The following is a 24293-nucleotide window of genomic DNA, read 5'->3' as shown; positions in this document are numbered from 1 at the left end:
CTGTATTAAAATTGATTAAAGCATCAGAATTAAAAGCTTTTCAAAACAACTAAATATTTCAATTAAGGTCAAAATTGATATCCGTTTTTGTTGTACACCACTCTATACTTTCATTTGTATTGAACGAATGTGAATTGTGAAATTGCAACAGCAAATTTAGAACACAGGGAGGGTGCAGAGCAAATGTTCTCTCTCCGCTCTCTCTTCCCACTATAAACATAACGTTCTTTCTTAGCCAAATATTTGCCTTACTTATTTGTGTGTAAAGAATGATGATGAGATATAAAACATAACCAGTAGTCAATGTGCATGCTGCCAAGTGAATAGTGAATAAGCTACTCTTTCGGGTTCATATATTTGTAAATCTGACTCTGAAGGAGTCAGTGCCTCACCAGCTTCAGTACTGGCAGCAGAAATCGTCAACATATAGTCTGCTGGCGCGAGTGGCTGAGGACCTTGTCTGTGCACCTGCATTACAGTCGTACGTCATGCGAATATTTTCACTGTGTGGCTATCTGAGCAATGGACATCATTGTAACGTGAACACATCTCTCGAAATGCACGCTTGTTTAAAGCTTAACAGCAACGTGCTTATACAGACTGGTTTCTTGAGTTGAAACATTTGATTTTGCTGACTACACTCATGAGGCCACTTCATCTGTCTGATCATCGATAGTCAAGCTGTGTTTAACGCCATTATGAACTGTGAGTGTATTTTGTTGACTGAAACATAACTTGCATTGAAATATGTATGTGTAGGCCAGCATTTGTGGTCTTGTAACAGAAGAAAAAAACCTAAAATTGTACTAATATAAAAAGCCAGAACTAAAAAAAATAAAAACTACATTTTTAAACACAGAACTAAATAAAAATAAAAATTGTTTACTCTACTGAAAACTAGAACGAAGTAAAAATAAAAATTAATGTTATAAAATAAAATAAAAACTAAAACTACAATTAATATCAGAACTGAAATATCACTGCAGTCATTCCCTGCGTAGAGTCTCCATGTGAGACTGTGTGGGTTTTCTCTGGTTTCGTCCCACAGTCCAACGTTATGCCAGTTGGTTGAACTGGTGATTCTAAATTGCCCTGTGTGTGTTTCTGTTCATCCTGTGATGGACAGGCATCCTTGAAAAGGACCATTCCTGCCTGCAACCATTGCTTGCTAGGATATGCTCCAGCTGCCCCCTTCCCTAGATAAGCACGTGTAGAGGATGAGTGGATTCACAGATGCTATAATCTGTCCTTCCCAGAGCAGCTTTCTCTCTTGCAAGTCTTTAAAACAGAGAGATAAACATTCTGGTACAATTTCAGTTACAGATTAGTTTACTGTTTCAGATTTAGCTTGACAGAGGTTCTTTCAGTTTGTATATTTTGTATGTATCATTTTCTTATTTTCCATGTCTGTTTGCCTCTGCCCTCTGTACACAGAAACTCAGTAGTTAGTCCAAGCAACTGACATGATGAGTGCACATGTGCGATTCACTTATAGCTGTCTGTACAAATAGTGGGGTTTGGGGGGCAATCTGAGCAAATCTCTATCACATGTCACACTCAAACCTGTTCCAAAATGTTTAAACAACAAAAGTGACCTCTGTCTCTTTGATGACGCAAATAAATAATTGGAAACCCTCCAACTTTAAGATTAGCTAACTAAGACCCCAAACACATTGGAACGTTACTCAGTGCGTACATTTTGAAACTTGTTAGTTAAAAAAAGAAAGTACTTATTTTTGCACATTTGCAATAAGTAGACAAACAAACTTAAATAAGCAATGTTTTCAGTCACTTAAATATTGTTAACGGTATTTGTGTACTTTTTGGAAGTTTTAAAATTTTTAATATTGTGACAGATAGGGGGCGTCACTGAGCACCAAATCCTATGCAGAATACACAAATACAGTGACAGATTCAAAACGGAGGTTTTTATTATAAAAATACCTCACAAAGGTTTCTACAACGGTTGCAGAGGCACAATAACAAATAAATTCTTTTTCTTTCTCTTCTCTCTCCATCTACCTCCTCCACCTTCCTTCCAACTCTGGCTCAAATGGAGGAGGCTGGACAGTTTCCCTTTGTGTTGGATCTGGGAGTACTTCCAGTGCCAGGGCAAAGCCCAATGGAAGCACTTCCGGGTCAAACAGAAGCCCCAAAAAACAGGGATCATGAATCCCCACAGCACTTCCTGGTGGCACCCATGGGTCCCAACAGGACTGATTCCTGCCACTATAAACTCCCATCATGCCCTACAGGTATCCACATGATTACCGAGGTCCTGGGATACTACCATCTAGCAGACTGGGGATAAACACATTCTGGAATAGGAGCCTTCCTCCATTAGTTATTTGTTTTGTCCTCCCATCCAGGTAAGGATCCAATACACATCTGGGATGCCAGTCCATCACTGTTCTTCCATTCTGGCCTCCTTCTCTACAAGGGTCCCCCATTTCTCCCGGGTGGGATGCTGGATAATCCTGTCTGACACTTACAATGTGTTAATGTATGTGAGACTTTATTCACATTCTAACTTTACATTAAAACAATTTACGATATTTGGCATGGGATGTGGGCAGCATGGTGGTGCAGTGGTAGCACTGCTGCCTCGTGGTAAGGAGACCCGAGTTCGCTTCCCAGATACTCCCTGCTTGGAGTTTGCATGTTCTCCCCGTGTCTGTGTGGGTTTCCTCCCACAGTCCAAAGACATGCAGGTTAGGTGCATTGGCAATCCTAAATTGTCCCAAGTGTGTGCTTGGTGTGTGTATGTGCCCTGTGCTGGCTGGGATTGGCTCCAGCAGACCCCCTGTGTTAGGATATAGCGGGTTGGAAAATGACTGACTGTCTGGCATGGGATGTGACTTCAGTATATTGCAGTACAGTTGTGACTCTAAAAAAAACAAAATGTAATTATCTTTTTATGGTTTGTCTGCCCCCCAAGCCAAAATATCAAACTCTGCCCATTGGGACATAATCGAACATAGATTTACTTATAGAAACATCCACCTTAACAGGAGGACAAGTGTGTCTGTTTGATTGCAGTGTCTCTGCTCTCCAACAGATGGCGCATCACAAACATTAGCTTTGCTTTTATGAATCTTGTATCAAATGGTATGCAGTAGAAGACATAGATAGATAGATAGATAGATAGATAGATAGATAGATAGATAGATAGATAGATAGATAGATAGATAGATAGATAGATAGATAGATACTTTATTAATACCAACATAGCATCCTGGATGGACACATTGCACTGAAAATGTTAATGCTGAGGTTTATGTTCATTACTTAGATTTAATCCCATCTTAGACAGGTAGCACAGGCGAGTGATACATAAATGGGAAATTATAAACTTGAAATAAATAATTACAATAAACGTATGAAAATACTTGAAGCTAAACACAAGAGGCAAAAAAAAAAATGAAACAAAAACAGGAATCAGGGAACACCCTCTGGCAAACACATAACAGACATGTACATACTGTAATTGTAATTACTGGAATTTTAATGTGTATTTTTTTATTGTTTGTTATTTTTACCATTATGATGGTGACACATTTTGTGAGTACAGTATCTTCTTGACTGGGCTCTTCCCTTTCATGGTGCACATTCACAGGTGCAGCCTTTCAGTTTCTAGTTGCTATGGTTGCTATTGGTCACATGACACAGAGCTTATATAATGGGGTGTCTCATCGCACACCGCCTATAGAAGACAGAGGTCTACAGTTGCTTGTTATTGTAGTGACTCCGAGGGAGATGGCCAGGAGATGTACATAATCAAGAAGCAAGTCGACGTCAATCATCTCTTTCAATGACATGAGTACATTAAACAGAAATCAGGAGTCAGAAACAACAAGAGTTGAAAAACCGGGAAGTCGCAAACAAAAGATTCTTCTAATGGCTTGAATGCAAGCACTAACCACAAAGTTGAATTCTATGGGAATGTCTGGGGACGACCTTTAAACCATTGATCTGATAGCGTCACAAGCAGTGCACATCCTGGGGGATTCTGGAAGGAAGCCATGACAATGAGTGACGCAAAAGTCCTTAAATGACATTGCGGCCTAACAGTAAAAATATTGAACTTTATCAATTTATACCAAAATCAAAAATGAATGTAAAAAATTGGAATCCTTGAGTCCTAAAAACCCCATAACTTATATATGTCCACAAAAAACTAATAAAAGTTTGAAGATCATAACAGTCATCCCCTTCTTTCAAAAAGGAAATCAAAAGAAAAGTATCACATTAGTGTGAGCTAAGGGCAAAAGAACAGACCTTTTATGTTACTGCTTTTCTGAATTTGTTTCTCATTTAGTGATTTGTTTTGTTGATTGCCTTTTGGTTTTCTGCACCGAGTCTGATTTATGAGTCCTCTTCGGTCAGTGCTGATTTTGTGCTTTCCATTTTCTAGTGTATTTCACCACAAAAATCCTTCACCTTTGTTTTCAGGTGTGATCATAACACTAGCAGCCCCAGACTCCATAATGGGGCTTGCCAGACGGGATGCTTGCCACCCATTGTACAGGAGGATGCTCTCTCCATAGCAGGTAGTAACCCACCATGCTGTCCTCTTCTTGTTTCTTGAGTCCATCCTGGGTGTCGTTCACTCACTGTTAGGACGCCAGCTCCTGTAAAGTCCATCCACATCTGGGTCCTGGTATGGAATGAAGGTATTGTCACTCCATTCCTTGACATTCTGTTATCAAGGACTCCTGTCCAGGTAAAGGATTGGAGTCCATACTGGTTGGGAAGCCAGTTTGTCCCTCACATAAGTAACAAAATTGAAAACACAGTGGGGCCTAAAATCATCAATGTCAAAGGAGCGTTTCCAAATAAATAATTTAAGTCTTAACATAATACTTATAGCTTTGCTGTGTGGTGAAAGATACATCGTACAGATGCTCTGGGATGCATCATTGGTAATGTTCCCTGAGTTCATAGGGTGTTTTAGATCTCACAGCTCTACATGCCCTCACCCAGTTGACCCAGCCAGGGTTGATCAAGCCCCGACTTACGTCCCAGCAGCATTAAGTCACAGCTCACCTCTTTTAATCCACAACCACCAGCTCTTTCTGCTGCCTCAGTTGCAGTCCTGATGGCTGTCCTTCTGAGCGGCCTGCTCATGGCCAGCAGGGTGTAGACTCTGTAGAGAGAGTGGCCGGTGAAGCCTCTATAGCCTACTTCCACCGGATGGCAGTGTGCTCGCTACCCCTGTCTCCAGCAATCCTCCAGAAGCCGCTGCTACTTGGCCAGCTTCTTCTCAAAAGCCTCCTCTATACAATCTTCCCAGGGCACAGTCAGTTCTATCAGGACAAGTTGTTTTGAGGCTGCTGACAGAATGGCAATGTCTGGTCACAATGATGTTCCGCGATAAGTTGCTTGCCCAGATCTACCGTCATGCGGTGGAAAGTAAACCTGCAGTAGCTCTGGACTGTGGTTTCAACTACTCTCCTACCTTGACGAATGTTATCTTCTCCCAGGAGGGACAGTGGGGCCTACTTATTGTTATGGCTGAGGAGACACTCTAAGCCAGCGGTTCTGAAACGGTGGGGCACGAATGTTGCCATATGTGGCGTAATTTTGCTATTCGTAGGGAAATTGTAAACTTGCAGCGTTGTGTCGGCAGCAAAAAATATAGGAATAAATTTTATTAGGGTTTCAAAAGAACGTTAGGGGGGGGCGCGATTAAAACTGTTATGAAAACTCGGGTCGCAAATACTTAAAGGTTGAGAAACGCTGCTCTAAGCAACTGCCTTCAGCACCTGGTCCTGACGCTGCCAGTAGCGACCCTCTCCTGGAACCTTTGGACAGCTGCTCAGGAGGTGTTTGAGTGTCCTGCTCCCAGAGCAGAGTGGACAGGAAGGTGTATCAGTCTTGCCCCAAAGTTGGAGGTTTGCAGGGCTAGGTAAGATGTCATGTACAGCTTGGGGCTCTGCTCACCAGATGTCCATCCAAGTAAGTCTTCGTTCCATTGCCCTCTCCCATCTCATCAAAGCTCCCTGCTGCCTCATGCCCACCATTCTGCTGGTTCTTTCCTTTTCATTGTGTATATTTTATAACACATATTTTTAGGAAGTCACTGTGCACTGCAGAGATTCCGAAGGACTGGAAAATGGCAAATATCATCCCATTATATAAAAAGGGTGACAGGGCAGATCCAAGCAACTATAGGCCAGTAAGCTTAACATGCATCACAGGAAAAATTAATGGAAGGAATTATTAAGGATAAGATTGAGCAACACCTGGCAAGATCAGGAGTTATTAGGAACAGTCAGCATGGGTTCAGAAGATGGAAGTCGTGTTTTACTAACATGCTGGAATTCTATGAGAAGGCAACAAAAGGATACGATCAAAGTGGAGCAGATGATATTATTTATCTGGACTTTCAGAAAGCATTTGATAAGGTGTCACATGAGAGGTTGGGCATCAAATTAAAAGAAGTGGGAGTTCAGGGTGATGTTTTTAGATGGGTGCAGAAGTGACTCAGACACAGGAAGCAGAGGGTGATGGTGCGAGGAACCTCATCAGAATTGGCCGATGTTAAGAGTGGTGTTCCACAGGGGTCAGTGCTAGGGCTGCTGCTATTTTTAATATATATAAATGATTTAGATAGGAATATAAGTAACAATCGAGTTAAGTTTGCAGATGATACCAAGACAGGAAGAATGGCAGATCATTTGGAATTTGTTGAATCATTACAGAGGGTCTTGGACAACATACAGGCTTGGGCAGATTTGTGGAAGATGAAATTTACTGTCAGTAAATGCAAAGTATTACACATAGAAGTAAAAATGTTAGGTTTGAATACACAATGGGCAGTCGGAAAATCAAGATTACACCTTATGAGAAGGATTTAGGAGTCATTGTGGACTCTAAGCTATCGACTTCCCAACAGTGTTCAGAAGCCATTAAGAAGGCTAACAGAATGTCAGGTTATATAGCGCCTTGATGTGTGGTGTACAAGTCACAGGAGGTTCTGCTTAACCATTATAACACACTGGTGAGGCCTCATCTTGAGTACTGTGTGCAGTTTTGGTTTCCAGGCTACAAAAAGGACATAGCAGCGCGAGAAAAGGTCCAAAGAAGAGCGACTAGGCTGATTCCAGGGCTACAGGGGATGAATTATGAGGAAAGATTAAAAGAGCCGAGCCTGCACAGTTTAAGCAAAAGAAGATTAAGAGGTGACATGATTGAAGTGTTTAAAATTATGAAGGGAATTAGTCCAGTGGATCGAGACTGTTATTTTAAAATGAGTTCATCAAGAACACAGGGACAGAGTTGAAAACTTGTTAAGGGTAAATTTCGCACAAACATTAGGAAGTTTTTCTTTACTCAAAGAACGACGGACTCTTGGAATAAGCTACCAAGTAGTGTGGTAGATAGTGAGACTTTCAAAACTCGACTTGATATTTCTTTGGAAGAAATAAGTGGATAGGACTGGTGAGCTTTGTTGGGCTGAATGGCCTGTTCTCGTCTAGAGTGTTCTAATGTTCTAATGTTCTAATAACCCAAAGATGTGTGTCTTAGGTCAAATGCCAACTTGTAACCCACCTGCTGTTGTATATGCACTGTATTGAGCTGGTGTTCTATCAGGGCATGTAACCTGATTGTGCCACCCCTTATTATTTTTGTAGTGGAGTAAATGAGCTTAGTAAAAATAAACAAATGAAGGAACGAACATTTTTTACTTAATACAGTAGTGTAGTAAAGTTTAAAGTCCATGACATTAACTCAGATTTAGAAACTTTTTTAGAGGATATCTGTTTGCACCATGATATTTGGTGTTGGCATTTGGTTTGTGGCTTGATATGCCATATTAAGGTCTAATTACAGTACCCATGCTTGACTTAGATTTCACATTAAAATTTCAAGGATCTACTTTGGAGCCTTCAAGCTCTGCATCTCATTGTGGTGAATGCAAGCTATTCCAGTGCCTTTCTTACTCAAGGAGAAAGCAGCAGTATAAGATGTGCAGGTAATATTCAAGCAACCGTAAAATATGGAGCATAGGCCGGGGCATCCACTTCATTAAACTATTGGAGTTAACTTAAAGAATTGTGACAAGGCTTTTGCTTATGATGCATTTAGTTTGACCCTGAATATTTAATAAAAGGCTTCAGACTTCACATCCCAGTGTTAAAAACCTGGCTAGGGAGAAAAAAAAAGAAAATGGAAGACTGACATACTGTAAATGTACAAAGCACATGAGAATAATCTGTAATATGTTTTGTGCTCGAGGAGGCTTCAGGGAAAGGCCCAGAAAAGATGAAACATTAGTTTGATCCGATAATCAGCTATTTTAATGGTAGTGCCATATCTTGAAAGCATCCTATCAGTTTTCTTGATGAAAGTATCACAAAACACTTGAAAAAAATACTTAAGTTAATTTCTTTAACAGTTATAAGTGTCAGATGTTTGACAAAACTTTAATATGATTATTGCCTTGCTTTAAAGGTGCAGAAAGTGAATGTTTTATTAACATCAGAGTTACACAATGTTGTTGTGTTTAGCCTACTGTCTAATACAGGGGTTCATAAACCTTTTAATCTGAGGACCTGAATAAGAAAATCGATTAGGTATGGAGTGAAGATATGATTATTTTTAAAAGATGTCGACACCAGGGGGCTCTCCATCTCCCCAAACACCAAACACAAGCAGGCTCTGGACACAAGTTAAAAGCACAAAGAGTCTTTTATTGTAGGAAAACTCTTCTCACAATCGTTTCCCACCACCACAGACACAAGTACAATAAAGCACTGTATAGCACAACTCTTTTCTTCCTTCTCTTACTGGTCACTGCCTCCTCCAGTCCTTCTCGCAAGCGTTGTCCACCTTTTCTTGACTTGACTCTGGCTCGTCCCTTTGAGGTAGGCAGCTCCTTTTATCTTCCAACAGGGAGTACTCCTGTCTTCTGTTCAAGAGGTCTGAAAGCATTTCTGGGTGAGATTGGAGCCCCATGAAGTAGGGCTCTGCAGTGTCTGCAGCACCCCCTGGTGGCACCCACAAAACCCAACCGGGCTGCGCCGAATTACTCCATGTCCCATGATACCCTGTGGGAATCTGAAGCACCACTGCAACCTAGGGAGGATGCCACCTAGTGCTCTGGGCAGATAATGCCCTATCTTCCCGGGTCCTTCCAGCCATAGGGCATCCTAGCCAGGTAAGGCTGGGACAGTATGAAGGATCACTTAAGTGAGTTAAATGACTTGTAGCACCAGATAATAATAATAATAATAATAATAATAATAATAATAATACATTTATTTGTATAGCATTTTTCAAGCTGAGCAGAACAAAGTAAATGACAAGGAAACAAGGAAAACACAAAATAGGTATAAAACATAAAAGATAAAACAATAAAATAAAATAAAATTAATAACAATATCTGGAAAAAATAAAAAACTCCAGCAAAGGAAATAAGTAAATAAGTAAAATGACTAAAAATAATAAAATCACAAACAAAAACAATCTAACCAACTAACAAGTCATCCAGCAATCAGATAAAAATTAAGAAGTATGTACGTTTGTACTTTAAGGAATGCTATATGATAAAAATATGTTTTTAATTGAGACATAGAGAAAAGCCAAGCAAAATGACACCTTTTATTGGCTAACTAGAAAGATTACAATATGCAAGCTTTCGAGGCAACTCAGGCACCTTCTTCAGGCAAGATGTAAATTGATCTAATGCTTGACAGTAAACAGTTCCAAAGTCTAGGGGCCATCATAGAAAATGCATTGTCACCTTTAGTCTTTAATTTAGATTTTGGAACAGCAAATAGGGTAAGAGTCTCCCAGTTTTGAGTTTGGTGTCAGCAATTCTGTAACATAATCAGGTGTAGAACCATGAAAAGCCTTTAATATTATCCATAAAATGTAAAATTTAATTTCTATAAATAAATAAATGTATCCCGAGAGCCTGCAGGCTCAGAAGGGTGAGGGTGTGCACATGACAGCATCACTTTCGGGTTGATTTCGGTGCTTGGCTGATCATGAACATGTGAATGGATCAGCTAGGTGCCACATTCACACTTCGGACTTTGTGGAGGGTCACATCTGCACCCGATGAGGCTGTATAAAGGAGCCTGTGTGGCAGAGAGGAAAGACAACGAGACAAGAGACAGAAGGACAGAAAGATTGAAAAAGAGAGAATGGAAGGTTAATGTGAAGGAAAGTAAGAGTGAGAGGCAGAATTGGGAGAGCCAGTACTAAAAAGGAATGGAGACAGATGGTTGGGTGTAAGTCTCAGGGAGAGGAGCCTGGGACTGAAGTAGGGGTGCTTCTATTGAACAATTCTTGGGAATAGGAGCAACCTTTTATGCAATGTCTCCCTCAGATGCCAAGGGACCAGTGTTAGGAGATGTGTGTGCAGCTTGGCGTGGTACCTCATTGACACCAAAGGACTGGCAATGTTTTATGTTGTATTTTTTTTACATTTTGTTCTGTTTCTTGTTAATTAGGAGTTATTTTACGTCTCTATATATTGCTTCATATGTGACTTTGTAATTGTGTACTTTCACTTGTGATAAAGGTGCTATATTGGCACCGACCCGCCACAGACTGACACCAGAGGCATGGGTAAAATAAACAAAAGATTTTATTTTTTCTTCACCTGTGGGGCACGTCTTCCCCATACTCCACAGGCACAACACAGTCCCAAAAACACCACCAAAGAAAAACACCCAAACCACTCTTCTTTTCTTCCATTCCTCCCAGGGCCACTTTGTCGTCCTCCTCCTCCCGACTCCAGCGCCCTGAGTAGTGGCTGCAGGCTCTTCTTATAGCCCACCCGGAAGTACTTCAGGTGGTAATTAGCCTAATTAGGCTGTACTTCCGGGTCCTTGCAGCTTCCCCTGGCGGGGGATGAGCTCTGAAGTCCCATGCCTGTGGCCCCGATGCAACCCAGTGGGCCTGCCACCAAGTGTTCCTGGGGATGTAGCGTGGATCCCTTTGCTGCTCCCCCGGATCCAGTGTTGAAGGGGCGTCCCGGCCAGACATGGGTCCTGGGTGTCTGCCACACACTCTAAATGTAGTTTTCTTTCTTGTTCTTTGTGGGTTGTGCTCCAGGAGGCAGGGCCACTTTCATGTCACCACTCCTTAGCCCTCACTCAGGTTATTTAAATTGACTGAAAAGGCTCAGGAGATGGGAATCATTCATGTGTTGGAATTTTCTGTAAGTATTGCTGTTTCTTGTTGGAGTTTTTGGATTTTTGATTATATCTCACTGTGTTTTATAGATTATGATTTTTGGATATTGTACTAGGACTTGTTTTCTGTGGATTGCCTTCTAAGTAACTCCTTTGTACCTATTTTTGATCTTTGGAGCCTTTCATTGTATTTTTCATTTATGACATTCTTCATTTGCCCTTTAACTACAAGCCAAGAGTTTACAGTCATCCCTCTTCTTCTGTTTTTGTTATTTATAGTTGTTTTGCAAGCTCCCCATTTTTGGGCCTGCGCTGGCTAAAGCTAGCAGGCAATCCCATATAGGTCTAGCTGGGTTAAGGTGAGGCTCTACTGGACAGGCCAGTGAAGATACTCAGGTAGCAGTTTTTGGAGGCCTCACACCTATTTTGTCTTCGAGAATGCTCTAAATCACGACAAAAACAATGGCATTTGTAATTGAAAATTCAATGAAAGATCAATGTGATGTGAATTTCATGAGGCCTTGATATTTAAGGATGTAGAAAAATCTTTGATAGAGATGGATGGAATATTTATTTACTGTGCTATATAAGCTTGGCATTAGACTCAACTTCTTCCATCCATCCATCCATTATCCAACCAGCTATATGCTAACACAGGGTCACTTGAAATGATGCAGAAAATTTCAAACTCTCAAGATACATTTCAATTTCAGCTGAATGTGTGATTGAAGGCAAATAAGGACAAGTCATTTTCTAACAGTCTTAATCCAGACCATGGTCATGGGGGGTGCTGGAGCCAATCCCAGCCGACACAGGGCACAAGGCAGGAAACAAACCCCGGGCAGGGCGCCAGCCCACCGCAGGGCACACCCACACACCAAGCACACACTAGGGACAATTTAAAATCGCCACTACACCTAACCTTCATGTCTTTGGATTGTGGGAGGAAACTGGAGCACTCGGAGGAAAACCACGCAGACACGGGGAGAACATGCAAACTCCACGCAGGGAGGACCTGGGAAGCGAACCCGGGTCTCCTAACTGCGAGGCAGCAGTGCTACCCACTGTGCCACCGTGCCACCCACTCAACTTCTTTACATGTATTAAACTATTCTAGCACTGAAGCATCTGTTTGTGTGAATTATATACAGTAAATTCAGAACATGTTTCTTTAGAGATTTGGAGATGGTATTAAAATTGAATATGATATAATTCCAGTGGCTCCTAGTTTCAGTCCCTTGTGACTCCTGTGACTGCAGGTTTTTATTCAAACGAATTATAAAATTAGTACTGAGTCATTCTAGTTTAAACTGATTTAATTGTTTAGTCAGCCATCCATTTTTTGTGTTTTTTTATTATAAAAGATTCAGAAGTAAGTGTATGTTTGCAATAGTTTTAAAATGGTTACATTTCATTTACCTTTACATTTTCTGTAAAGTTTGCTGATAATAGTTGACAATACTAAAGGAGATGCGTTACGTCAGTGCCTTTCCACTTGTCTGCTCACAATTCTTACAAATGAATAGAGAAGAATATAACAATTAGGTAATTGCTGCCCTTTTGTATTCAGCATTTGCACCTGTGTCTGTATGACTTGACACTAATTGTCACCAACTTGGGAACCACTTATATAATGTGAGAATGTTCAGCTGTTTCCATTAGACATGCTGTATTGTAATTTAATAAATCTTAAAAAGGGGGTAAAAGAAAGCCAGACTTTCACATCTACGCCTAAGTTCATAATACTGTACACTGACTTTCTTAACTCCTTCTTTAATTAAATTCTTTGCTACACAAAAGTTGTGTCACTACTTGAAGACATTATAGTAGAGGTTTCCTAAACCAATTAATGCTACTAAGAATTTCCTTTTTGAAATCTCTACACAGACCTTAAATTAGATATGTGAGTTAAAAATGGATAGATAGATTGATACACATACCTTTAAACTGTAGGAAAATCATCAAAGCAACTTGAAATAATGCAGAAAATTTCAGATTCTCAAGATACATTTCGATTTCAGCTGAATGTGCGATTGCTGGCAAAACAGGACAAGTCATTTTCTAACCATGGTTATGGGGGGTGCTGGAGCCTATCCCAGCCAGCATAGGGTGCAAGGCAGGAACAAACCCTGGACAGAGTGCCAGTCCATCACAGCGCGGACACTCACACACACAGCAAACACACACTAGGGCCAATTTAGTGTTGCCAAGTCACCTAACCTGCATGTCTTTGGACAGTGGGAGAAAACCAGAGCAAACCCATGCAGACATGGAGAGAACATACAAAATCCACACGGGGAGGACCTGGGCTGTGAATCCTGGACTCCTTACTGCAAGGCAGCAGCACTACCACTGTGCCGCCCCAAAACAGGACAGCTATGAACATTGTTCCATTTTTCTGTAATATGAAAAATCACATGAATTGAAAACCTTAATACTCTCTCTAAACATTTTTGCCCCCACTATTTTTTTATTGTTACCAAGTGCTGGAGACTATTCTGGTAGCAGAAAGCAGCCGTTAATCTTGGCTGGCATGCCAGTCCATGAAAGCATACACTCAGGCTGAGACCCTGACTTTGGATATGAGAAGAGTTTGCCTACTTCACACTGACAGAGAGCAAGCTTCAGGAATGATGGGACAGGAGAGCTAATTATGTCACTTTAAATTATAATTCTGTAAGCCTTCAAAAATATTAAATTAACTGTCATGCTGGGTTGGAACACTTACATGAATACTATAAAAACCTCCTCAGAAATGCTGTAGCAATTATCATTTAAAGTGTAGTGTAGTTCAAAATATATTATATCAGACATGATGCTGTTTATTTTGAGCATTTGAATTTACATTAAAGAAAGTCTAGAATGACTGATCCTAATTAGATTTCATCTAAAATACATTTACATTCTTTGCATGCTGCACATTTCACATAATTTGTTTATAACAGCTTTTATCTGAGCCCACAATTCTTATCACAAAATATGGTATCACAGATATCACTGAGTCCCATTCCAGCAGAGTAAATTTGGTAAAGCCTGGAAGGCTCTTCAGATTCTGAACCTGTGAGAGAGAGGAGATTATATAATAATAATAATAATAATAATAATAATAATAATAATAATAATAATAATAATAATAATAATAATAATAACTGAACTATACTGTACCCACTAACCTCCCCCCTAACATGTACATCCGCAACACCCGAATACTGAAACTTAAAATGGGGTATATTAAATATGACTGTGTTCATCTGCTCTGTTTTACCTTATCAGAGGTGTTGTTCATCCAAGGTTTCAGAACTGGCAAGCCTCCACTATAATGGCGAAAGTTTGATTGTGTTCAGTAAGATGGATGAACTGTAAGCTTTCATAGAGAGTCACGATGCGTCAGGTTTTGTGTATTATGGAAACCTAGCTTAAACTGACACTATTTTAATGCCAATCATATTTCATTTGATATAGTTAAACAGAGCAGAAAAAAAATGCAGGAGGGGGACTGGTCATCTACATGAATGAGGAAAGGTAAAGAAGGTGCCAATAGCAAAAGTAAAATTTGTAATTCAGGCATATAAAAGCTGGCTGTAGAAATTCTTACACTTATTTGCCAAGGGAGATAAGTCACATCATGATTATTATTGTTTGTAGTGTATTCTTTCCTTTGCAAATGGAGACTCAGCAACAAAAATGATTCTGTCTTACAAACTGTTTAATGATGAATCATTTGGACCAAGCAGTTATAACATGAGGTGACTTCAACCATGCAACTTGGGAATAAAAATGACAAATTAACATCAGCAATTGTTACGTTCTACTTATGGACACAACAAGCTGGACCTGCTTTATTTAAATGTTAAAGCTGCATTTAAATATAAACCTGTTGTGCCACTGGGCAGGTCTGATCAAAGTCTGATCCATTAAACTCCCATCTACTGCCTGGTATTTGATGGCAACAGCTCTCTTGTCATTGGCTAAGCCAGTAAATTCTTGTCTGTGCCAAGTGGGCGGGAGGTTTGGTTGTTTGTTATAATAGTTCTTTTTTACATGAGCTTCTGAAAAAGTAAACTTCCCCTTGGATAAATAAAGTCTATCTATCTATCTATCTATCTATCTATCTATCTATCTATCTATCTATCTATCTATCTATCTATCTATCTATCTATCTATCTATCTATCTATCTATCTATCTATCTATCTATCTATCTATCTATCTATCTATCTATCTATCTATCTATAGTTATAATAAAAAGTAAGCTAAATAATCAATAATTCTTATGATAAGGAGAACTAGATTTAATGTCTTGATTGAAATACTTTTCACTTGGCTTAGTGTTCTTTTTTTGCAGTGCATATTCAGCTGAACAGCACATATTTGTTTTTGACTTTCCTGATAAGCAGTCTCGAAGGACCAAACATATGTGTGGGTTGAACCAATTAAGACTGTTCACCAAGTGTGACATTTCTAAACCATTCCAATGCTTCATGAAGATGGAGCTCAAAGTAGAGGTGGTGATTTAAGCAGCTCTTGTCAACGTGGTCCAAACAACATCAAGCCATTGGTTAAAATGGATAAACCACCTATGGCTGAAAAATTTCCCAGAAAAACCCTTGTTAGACATGTAAATGCACGGAGAGCACATTACATATGTTAAGAATAAACATAACTGTTGCAAGGGAAAAAACATTATGTAAAATCAGATTATACTTTGGTATTCAAACACATCACTGAACTAGTCGTAAACGTGAATGATGCAGGGTCGGCTACTAGATGTGGTGTCGGTTATTCACAGTGGCAATGATACAGTCAGTGTAAATAAGTGTTAGAATTTTGGTTTCTGTTTGTCAATGTAAATGAGTGTTAGAATTTTTGTTTCTGTTTATATTTTTAATATGTCTTTTGTGATGGATTTCTGTGATCATACACCCATTTTAGAGGTTTTTGAGGTCTCTGAATATGATATCTGATGTTTATTGTTGGAAATTAATACCATTTTTTGGACCATTTTGTAAACCACTTTGTATTTTATTGATCGTAGGCCCCTTTGAGTTCCTGTCTTCGGGACTGCTTCAGGTGTTGTTAGGAGTATTTGTTATGGAGGTTGCAACTTTTGGGTAACGATGTGACTGGATGAAAGATTATTAAGTATTTCAGCTCCTTCAAAGCTGCTTTTCTAAGTGCCCTTTTAACAAGAAACATCCTAATTTCTAACATCCTCTGGTTCTTGAATTTTTTTATTACAATTTTTGTCTCTCATTTTGGTTTTGATACTTGTTTTTCAGCTCCTGGTTTTGACCTTTATTCTGTTTAGTTATCAACCTCCTGGTCCACTCTCAAAATTTGTCTGTGTTGTCACACTTGTGCGCTAAGGGAACAACTTAAGGGCTTGGATAATGATTCCCCCAGAACACAAGAGGGCGCTATGCAATAACAATTTCTCTCCTCCTTTCCCCTCTGCAGAAAGGAAGATTAACATGCTTCCAACCGTGACATTATTTTCAGGGTCACTCCATCAGCACCCACCTCTTCCTCCCAGAAACCATCAAAAATGGAAATGTTATCCATCTTGGACAGACTCAACTGTTTGTGATTAACATATATTTTTTTGGACTTTTTCCGCCTTTCAATATATGGGGTTTGTCTTCAAGGTGCCCCAAACCTTTATGATTATCTATCCTGTTTTTACAGTGTGCAGAGATAACAACATAAAACTGAAATAATTGGTAACTACAGCATTGAAAAAGATGAATATAAGTGATGTGCTGTCACACCCAGTTAAAAGGAGGCAAAAAGAACTCTCATTAAGGGAAGTCTTTTTGCTATTAATAATGAAATGCCACAGGAGAAGCAGATTTCTGTAATACACGTGAAACAGTAACTGCACCTAACAACATCTCTATCTCTCCAGTAGATCCACAGATGAGGCTGCACAGCATTCAAGTTCTGATTGCAAATCTAAGTTCAAGTTACTGTCCAATTGCAAATGCTAAACATGCCAGAAGAAATATATAGACCACAAAACTGAATTGGACGTTACTCCTAAGTCATCCATTTTGAAATGTTTCCTTCAAAGTTAACACATGCAATATTTTATGCAGTCCATTAGGATGTTGCTTTGCTTCTGTATTTAGTTGTACCCTGAAAATTTGTCACTAGATGCATATTCTCCAATATATGACCACAAAGTGGGTAGGAAAATTAACATGTTGCACCAAGTCAAAACAGTCCATCTGAGGATCACATCTGGCCCCAAACCCACCTGCAGTAAATAAACCTTCAAACTTCATGTGAGTTACAAAATCCAGAAAATGTGACCTCCTGCAGTATAAACAAAATACAATCAGCACCACTAACCAGAAAATCATTAAGACACAGCATATAATTCACACACTTATTTCTTAAAGGTCTGATCCTAGACTTCCTTTTCTCCTGTCTTAGGGAACATATTATCTGGATACATCATAATTAACTCTTACTGATACAATAATAAATATTTGAAATAAAAAATATCAGCTTCTAAAGACAAGAGACATACTTCTCATAGCAAAATCTGATAGCTGTACAATTATGTACATTTTGTTACTCTGTCACATGTCAAACCTTAATATCAATCTGTTTTGAAAAGTAACAAATTGGATGAATAAAGCATCAGAAAAGCCCCAGCAAAGCAAAATGATAAGAGCACTTGGTGGAGGTTCCATCATGCTGTGGAGCTGTGTGGCTAGTTCAGGGACTGGGGCCCTTGTGAAAGTCGAGGGTCGGATGAATTCAACCCAGTATCAACAAATTCTTCAGGATAATGTTCAAGCATCAGTCCCAAAGTTGAAGTTACGCAGGAGTTGGAAATTCCAACAAGACAATGACCCAAAACATAGTTTGAAATCTACAAAGGCATTCATGCAGAAGGAGAAGTACAATGTTCTAGAATGGCCGTCACAGTCCCCTGACTTGAATATCATCGAAAATCTATGGGATGATTTGAAGCAGGCTGTCCATGCTCGGCAGCCATCAAATTGAACCGAACTGGAGAGATTTTGTATGGAAGAATGGTCAAAAATACCTCCATCCTGAATCCAGACACTCATCAAAGGCTATAAGAGGCATCTAGAGGCTGGTATATTTGTAAAAGGAGGCTCAACTAAGTATTGATGTAATATCTCTGTTGGGGTGTCCAAATTTATACACCTGTCTAATTTTGTTATAATGCATATTGCATATTTTCTGTTAATCCAATAAACTTAATGTCACTGCTGAAATACTACTGTTTCCATAAAGCATGTCATATATTAAAAGGAAGTTGCTACTTTGAAAGCTCAGCCAATGAGAAACAAAAATCCAAAGAATTAAGAGGGGTTCCCAAACTTTTTCAAATGACTGTATGTATGTATCCATTAGAACAATATTAACTTAAATAGACCATTCACCACAATACTCATCAATAATACTATCCACCGATAAGGTTTTCTAAATTTAGATTTAAATTGTAGAGCCATCCCTTCCCAATTACCTTTAAAATTAACATCCATCAGATGCTGTCGCATTCTGATTTACAGTGCCTTCAGAAAATATACAAACTCCTTTGCTTTTTTCATCCTTATGCTAAAATTGTTAAATGCATTTTTCCTCTCATCAAATGACACTCAATAATACCCCAGATTGACATAGTCCCTCCAGCGTGTCCCTGGGTCTTTCCCGGGGCCTCCTCCCGGTTGGACATGCCTGGAACACCTCACCAGGGAGGCGTCCAGGAGGCATCCTGATCAGATGGCCGAGCCACCTCATCTGACTCCTCTCGATGTGGAGGAGCAGCGGCTCTACTCTGAGCCCCTCCCGGATGACTGAGTTTCTCACCCTATCTTTAAGGGAAAGCCCAGACACCCTGCGGAGGAAACTCATTTCAGCCGCTTGTATTCGCGATCTCGTTCTTTCGGTCACTACCCATAGCTCATGACCATAGGTGAGGGTAGGAACATAGATCGACTGGTAAATTGAGAGATTTGCCTTATAGCTCAGCTCCTTTTTCACCAAGACAGACTGATGCAGAGCCCGCATCACAGTGGATGCCGCACTGATCTGCCTGTCGATCTCACACTCCATTCTTCCCTCACTCGTGAACAAGATCCCGAGATACTTGAACTCCTCCACTTGGGGCAGGATCTTGCTCCCAACCCTGAGTGGGCACTCCACCATTTTCCGGCTGAGGACCATGTTCTTGAATTTGGAGGTGCTGATTCCCATCCCAGCCGCGTCACACTCAGCTGCGAACCGATCCAGAGAGAGCTGAAGATCACGGCCTGATGAAGCAAACAGGACAACATCATCTGCAAAAAGCACTGACCCAATCCTGAGTCCACCAAACCGGACCCCCTCAACATCCTGGCTGCGCCTAGAAATTCTGTCCATAAAAGTTATGAACAGAATCGGTGACAAAGGGCAGCCCTGGCGGAGTCCAACTCTCACTGGAAACGGGTTCGACTTACTGCCGGCAATGTGGACCAAGCTCTGAGACCGGTTGTACAGGAGTTTGGGGTTCCCCTGTGGTTAATCCAATTGATCTCACATGATTAGGAAAGGCACACACCTGCCTATAGAATGTCCCACAGCTTACAATGTATCTTAGAGCAAAAACTAAGCCATAGGTTTAAAGGCCTCCATAATTCTTAAATGGAAGAAGTCTGGAACAACTACATCTCTATGTGTAGCTGGCTGCCCAGCCAAACTGAACAATCAGAGGAGAAGGAACTTGGCAAAAGAAATGACCAAGAACCTGATGGCCACTCTGGTTGAGCTCCAGAGAACTTTTGTAGAGTGGAGAAAAATGACCAGAAGGACAACCACCAATGTCATGCTCCAATAATTTGACCTTTATGGCAGAGTGGTCAGATGACATATGAGAAGCTTGCCTAGAGTCTGCAAAAAGGCACCTGAAGGACTCTTGATGAAACAAAGATTGAACTGTTGGGCCTCGATTCTACAGTAAGTGCCATATCTGGAGGAAACCAAGCACTAATCATCACCTGTGCAATACCATTCCAAGGATGAAGCATGGTGGTGGCAGCATCATACTGTGGGGTTTTTTTCAGCAGCAAGGACTGGGAGATTAATCAGGGTCAAGAAAAGCTTAGTGGAGCGAAGTGCAGAGGTATTCTTAACCTCCTTAGTGTTAGACCTGAGCATCACTCAGGCTATAAAAACAGTGGTAAAAGCATTAGTTCCAATTGTCACTCTGGCAAAGGTATAGACGCATCTCACGTAAGACCTGAGGATTACTTGGGCTGTAAAAGTGCCAACTGCATTAGTGCCGAGCTTTACTAGGGCAATGACCTGGGAATGTCTTGTGTAGGCATCAGGCCCAAGTATTACATGGGAAATGGTGTAGACGAGTCTTCTCCTAGCCTCATAATGGTGTCTCATAAGAAAAGCCTCATGATGAGGTGAGGTGAATCTTTCTTCAGGCAGTGAAATTGAAATGGTCAGTGAAAGTAAAAGTGATTGTGGTGAATCGGAAAGTGATGCTTGCACACGTGCAAACTGCTGTTCATATTATTATTATTTATTATTTTTTTTTATTTGTATCATTGTTATACTTTCTGCACTTCTGACTTTGTACTTTTAGTGATTTGTGTGTTTTACAGTAGAAAGATGAGATTTAATAAAAATGTAATTTTTCAAGACAAAAAATGCAATGCTTTTTACATGTTTTTTTCAGAAAAAATGTAACACTAAGGAGATTAATGAAAACCTACCTACTCCAGAGCACTCTGGGCTTCAGGTTCACCTTGCAACAGGACAATGAACCTAAGCAAAAAGTAAAGACTACACACTCTGTGAATGTCCTTGAGTGCCCCTGAAAATGCTGTCTACTGATGGTCTCCATTAAACCTGGCTGAGCGTGAGAGGATCTGCAGAAGGGAACGGCACAATATCCACAAATACAGGTTTGTGAAGCTTATTTCATCATACCCAAGAAGACTCCAGGCTGTAATTGCTGCTAAAGGTGTTTCAACAAAGTATTGAGTAAAGTTCTGAATACTTGTGTCAATGTGATATTTCAGGTTTTCTTTTAATAAATCTTCATAAATGTCTAAAATCCTGTTTTCACTTTGTCATTCAGGAGTACTGAGTGTTGTCTGAGGTGGGGAAAAATACATTTAAACTATTTTAGCGCAAGTCTGCAACATAACAAAATGTGTATAAAGTGGTGGGGTATGAATACTTTCTGAAGGCACTGTATACACAAGACACAGTATGTTTCTGAAACTGAAAGAAGAGTTTGCTAACAGGCCCCTCATTGATGACTGATGGGCAACTCTTTTTACCAACTAATACTGTGAATATAATTGACAATTGAGTTAAGCAGTTCATTAGGTCTTCTGCCATGATCCTCTCAGACTATATCTCATGATATAAATATTCACAATATATACACTGCCCTTGTTCTGAATTTCATTAGATGAAAGCCTCAAGCCTCTTCCTACTGGAAAACTATCCAGAGTCATCTTCTTACTGCATATAATATGCTACTGTGGCTGTCCGCTTGTATGGATACAATGAGGCTATTAGAAATAAACTGGATGCATTAGGATTAATAGTCAAATCGGAGGTAAAAAGCTTAGGGGTAACCGTTGATTGTAATCTGAATTTTAAATCGCATATTAATCAGATCACTAGGACAGCATTTTTTCACCTAAGAAACATAGCAAAAGTTAGACCTCTTATATCATCGAAAGATGCAGAGAAGTTAGTTCATGCGTTTGTTTTCAGTCGGCTAGATTACTGTAACGCACTCCTCTCAGGACTACCCAAAAAAGACATCAATCGTTTGCAACTAGTGCAGAATGCAGCTGCTAGAATCCTTACCAGGAAAAGAAAATCCAAACACATTTCTCCAGTTTTGATGTCACTACACTGGTTACCTGTGTCATTCAGAATTGACTTTAAAATTCTGCTTATGGTTTATAAAGCTTTAAATAATCTCGCCCCGGCTTATATATCGGAATGTCTGACACCTTATATTCCAAATCGTAACCTCAGATCCTCAACTGAGTGTCTCCTTAGAATTCCAAGAGCAAAACTTAAAAGAAGTGGTGAGGCGGCCTTCTGCTGTTATGCACCTAAAATCTGGAATAGCCTGCCAGTAGGAATTCGCCAGGCTAATACAGTGGAGCACTTTAAAAAACTGCTGAAAACACATTACTTTAACATGGCCTTCTCATAACTTCACTGTAATTTAATCCTGATACTCTGTATATCCAATTCATTATAATAACTATTCATTCAAAATCTGTACTAACCCCTACACTCTCTTCTGTTTCCTTTTCCGGTGTCCTGTTGGTGGTGGCGTGCGCCACCACCATCTACCCAAAGCACCATGATGTTCCAACAATGATGGATGGATTAAAAGCCAGAAGTCTGTATGACCATCAGCATCAAGTGACTCCGTGAAAAGCCCGAACTACAAAGAGGACTATTTCATTTATGTTAGGTAGAATGCCCAGAGGGGACTGGGCGGTCTCGTGGCCTGGAACCCCTACAGATTTTATTTTTTTCTCCAGCCTTCTGGAGTTTTTTTTTGTTTTTTCTGTCCCCCCTGGCCATCGGACCTTACTCCTTTCTATGTTAATTAATGTTGTCTTATTTTAATTTCTTATTTTGTCTTTTATTTTTCTTCTCTTCATTATGTAAAGCACTTTGAGCTACTTTTTGTATGAAAATGTGCTATATAAATAAATGTTGTTGTTGTTGTCTGTCCAGGATTTTAAATCACCTGTAGCTCGCAAACTGTTTGAACTATTGACATGAAATTTGGTACACATATACTACGTGACGTCTAAGATATGCTTTCAGGGTGATGATTGAACTACAGGGTTATCCCTCTTATTTTTATTTTATTGTACAATCAACTCTTGGCAGTGACCAGCATGGAGGCCATGCGGCGCATGCGTACGGGTGCCATTCTCATTCCCTACCACCTTCGCCATCACTTCCCCAACCTCTTCATATCTTAAATTATTCTTAAGGCAGATTGAAGACTTAAGTGCCAGCTTAAGTGAAAAATTAAGGAAAACGTACTAAGTAATTGTAACACAAACACTGACTTAATCAGCTTTAATGCAAAAAGATGCCGACGAAAGAAGAGAAGCAGCGGGCCGCTAGGGTGGAGAAAAGAAGATCTGCTCAGGAAGCAGCAAGCACATCAACCTCTGAGCAAATGAATGCTAAACATACAGAGAAAGAGGATGAGAACTAGGAATGCTCAAGTCAAGTGTATTCACTGCACGTTATTGTTCAGTGTGCCGTTACTGGTAATGCTATAAAACACATTGGTTGTTGAGTTATTCTGGTTTTGTAGAATGAAGTCTAAGAAATCTTACCTTCCTTACAATACATAACATTTTATTTTCAAACCTGATAAAATCAGCTTTGGGTTGTGACGGCTGAAGCCAAACCCAGTCTTACCAGGTGCCAGGCAGTAAACAGCACCAGAAACACCACTTAACCTTTGAAAGCAAAACCCACCCACACGTGGGGAGAATGGCAAACTCTAAATTGACAAAATTTAAAATTACATTTCATTTGTTCAGCCGATGATTTTATCTAAAGCAACTTGCATGATCAAATAAACATCAGTCTGGGGTACTGTTTTGGAACTACTGTTACAGGACAGGTTACAAAATCCAAGCAAAGAGGTCAGAACAGAATACAAGCGATTTACAATTCCTAGGTTACAAAACCTAACAATTAACATCAGTTAGACTGGAATTCACCAGACAAGAGAATATCCAAATGCTTCTTAAACACATAGAAGGAATCAGAATTTTTCCACAAGCTATGAGCTACACATGAAAAGAGTCTATACTGAGACTTGATGCCAAACAGAGGTGGCATCAACAGATGCCATTCATCAGCAGACGTGCATGGTCGAAAAGGAACATAGGACATCACAAGTGTCTCTGTATTATGCTAGCTGTGCTACCCATCTAAAATGGGTTGAAATCTAAGCAACTAACACAGACCTCAGAGTTAATGTTTACAGTGCACCACACAATGCATATATCTCTGTTATATGTCGTTTGGTATGGGATTTGTAATGTTAATGTTCATGATGCTTCACCAAGTAGAATGACAGACACACAGCCACTTCTCCT

The 24293-nt window shown here is 39.9% G+C and overlaps 1 long non-coding RNA gene across 2 annotated transcripts; it reads left to right on the top strand.

The window, feature by feature from the left end:
- The first annotated feature begins 203 nt into the window (after positions 1-203).
- On the top strand, positions 204-22894 carry LOC114652285 (uncharacterized). 2 transcript variants are annotated; one of them, XR_003716328.2, is made up of 3 exons: positions 204-705; positions 4453-4550; positions 20855-22894. It is a non-coding gene; the product is annotated as an uncharacterized LOC114652285 (long non-coding RNA). The 2 variants fall into 2 exon arrangements; XR_007935058.1 differs by lacking the exon at positions 4453-4550.
- Positions 22895-24293: the final 1399 nt, after the last annotated feature.

Source organism: Erpetoichthys calabaricus, chromosome 5, assembly GCF_900747795.2.
Source record: "Erpetoichthys calabaricus chromosome 5, fErpCal1.3, whole genome shotgun sequence".
NCBI classification, from domain to species: domain Eukaryota; kingdom Metazoa; phylum Chordata; class Cladistia; order Polypteriformes; family Polypteridae; genus Erpetoichthys; species Erpetoichthys calabaricus.
Note: the sequence above shows the minus strand (reverse complement) of the source record. Positions and strands in the feature narration are given on the sequence as shown.